We start from the raw sequence: 2,588 nt of genomic DNA, 5'->3' as shown, positions 1-2,588 counted from the left end.
CCAACTCACACATAAGGCAAGCGCCTATTAGTTAGTTATAAAAAAAAGGTAAATATAGCGGAGATCGAAAGAGCTCGGCAGGCAATGAAATATTAAGTGGCTACAAATGAAAAGAGAAGACAGCGCCACACAGTGCATAATTGCCGAACGTACACACGAACATGCACACATGTATGCACATACTCATGTATGTATGTCATGTATGTATCAAAAACAACAACTGCCCCAACAACCAGTTAATGAACAACAGAGAATGATCAACGCTACTTTGGTTTTCTGACAAGTCAAAAGCTACAAAATAAATAAACTGGAACCGCCAAACTAAGATGTCGTAAGTGACAAGCAATTTTAATGGAGATATGACATCTGAGTACTACGAGTAAATTGTGATCTGTGGACCGGCAAATAAAAGTTCGCATGCAATTCGTAAAGGAACCAAATCGCAGAGTTGATTTTGAGAAGAAAGCGAGTAATACAAATTCATGAAGTTTGCAAAAGTCACAGTAATTTTTGGGATTCGCGATATTCCAGAGAAATTTCAACATCATAACACAACGCGACGTAGAGTCTGTGGGGCTATTCTCAAACGAGTTAGCGAAAAATATCGTATCGCTATCGCAACCTTACGCATAACTTTAATTAGGGTTGGGATAGGTTTTTTCGGGTAGCTCTAGTCCAAGAGCTCGTTCGGAACCCATAGGCCTATTGTAATGGTCAAAGAAGGATTTATAACAGATATGTCCTTAAACTATTTTGACTTTCTGGCGAATCCTAGTAAATCGGCAAATATTGAATTTTCCAAGTGGCCTTGGTACTCAGGTGGTTCTCCATACAATCGGCGCGCTTTCTCTGGAGTGCTGGGTACCCGCATGGGAAGTACTTCTCTAAGAATCGTTTTGCGGGAGTCGAGATGAACTTACCCATGACCAGGATAACCGGATTTTAGATTCATCAAAATTAGAACAGGAGGAGCATTCTGAGATACGATTATTTTATTCTAGCCGCAGATAGTCCGGTCTGTTGAGTTATCGCGATACCAAAAATAAGATGCACTCAATTTAAAAAGTCGAGTCAATAGCCAACTCGATTTAAGGCCATTTTCACAAGGGATAATATAAAGTTCACTGCTAAATGTGAGATTACTCTACAGTTAGTGTAGAAATATGTATTTTAAAGGAATCCGTCATTGAGTTAAATAATAAATTTAATTTGACATGACAAGGAATACTCCGTCCTAGAAAATGTTTTGTTTTCCCATCAAAAGTTTTCAAACCTGACCGCCTAAGACACATTCGGCTTCCCTAATAAATGCTAACACTACCGTGGTACATGAATTCTTTATAATAAGGGTCTCGACAATGATTGAATTTAATTGTTTCGCCAAATGTCTTACAATCACACAGAGCCTCAACCAACTTCTCTTCGTCTACAATGTTTCCCGTATCCGTTGCAGTCGAGTAGGTTTAAGTGAGTAGATGTAGAGGTGGCTGCTGTCGTGGGGGAGATCTCCACAAGCTGGACATGTGTTTGGTATGTCGGGTTTACTCTAGATGGATATGAGTTCAGACGACTGAAGACCTCAACTCTGGCCGTTTCTTATTTTTGGGCAACGTGATCTTAAAAAGATTTGTGTTCTGAGGGTCTCTACCGCTCACCAGACAAGGGGACACACTGGATAATTAAGAAATTGCTCGTTGTGATACCACGAAACCTGAACGTAGACTATTAACTTAGTGGGCGAAACGCCGCGGCCCATAACAAAATTGCCGATGCCTTAAAGCTCAGGGTTAGTTAAGCAGTTTATGCTGCGACCATTCTGCAAGTGTAAGTGTTGTTCTTTATGGTCTGATTATGCATACTTCGCATAACTTAGCATACATTTCAAACTATTATTTTGCATGTACTTTATTTTCCAAAAATTAGCAGAACTTGTAAAAGCTCAGCGATCTGTTGAGTTTGCCTCACATTTTCTTAAGAGACATTTCAATTGCAGTCGTACCAGTGGTTGCAAGAAGTTATAACAAAGAATGCACGAATGTCCATTAGGGCAATCCTTTTGTTTATTTGTAAAATGTCCGCATAATTTTAGGCATTCATAATGTAACTTTATCCTTAAGCACCCAAACCTTCTATCCCATTGTACCCACATATTACATTATAAAAAATAATTTTCCTCAAAAATTATCGGCAATTTTAGGACGATTTGGTGCAAATCTCATAGATTTATTGCCGATAAATTAAGAAATAGTTTTCGGAAAAAATCGCTAAAACTAGATAAGTGTTTCTAGTGTGAAAATCGCTGCATTGGCAACGACTTGAACAGTTGTTGTTGTCGCAAGATAATCGAATATACTATAATAATTAAGTTGTGGAGCTTATCAGGTGTAATAGGAATGGAAGCAAAAGACATAATAAAATTCACAGCAAAAAAGTCAAAGTGGACGTCAATCGCAAATTGCGTTTCTAATGCCTCGGGGCCACCTTGATGAGCGGACGGTGTGCAGTAGGCGGCGCAGCTGCACTTCAACTTGAAATCGCATAGACTCTGTAATGAAAATTACAAATGTAAATATTTATTTAACGACAAA

The 2,588-nt window shown here is 38.7% G+C and overlaps 2 protein-coding genes across 2 annotated transcripts in view; one reads left to right on the top strand and one right to left on the bottom strand.

Annotated features, from left to right (window-relative positions):
- LOC118750335 (mucin-5AC-like) overlaps positions 1–2,588 on the bottom strand; it is a 225,203-nt gene that overhangs the window by 177,548 nt on the left and 45,067 nt on the right. The gene's annotated exons all lie outside the window — the stretch shown is intronic.
- The window catches only part of LOC118750328 (serine-rich adhesin for platelets-like), a 134,829-nt gene that overhangs the window by 131,477 nt on the left and 764 nt on the right, over positions 1–2,588 (top strand). The gene's annotated exons all lie outside the window — the stretch shown is intronic.

Source organism: Rhagoletis pomonella, unplaced genomic scaffold (assembly GCF_013731165.1).
Source record: "Rhagoletis pomonella isolate Grant_MI unplaced genomic scaffold, Rhpom_1.0 Rhpom_scaffold_00001, whole genome shotgun sequence".
NCBI classification, from domain to species: Eukaryota; Metazoa; Arthropoda; class Insecta; order Diptera; family Tephritidae; genus Rhagoletis; species Rhagoletis pomonella.
The sequence above is the reverse complement of the archived record's forward strand: the minus strand, read 5'-3'. Positions and strand labels throughout refer to the sequence as shown.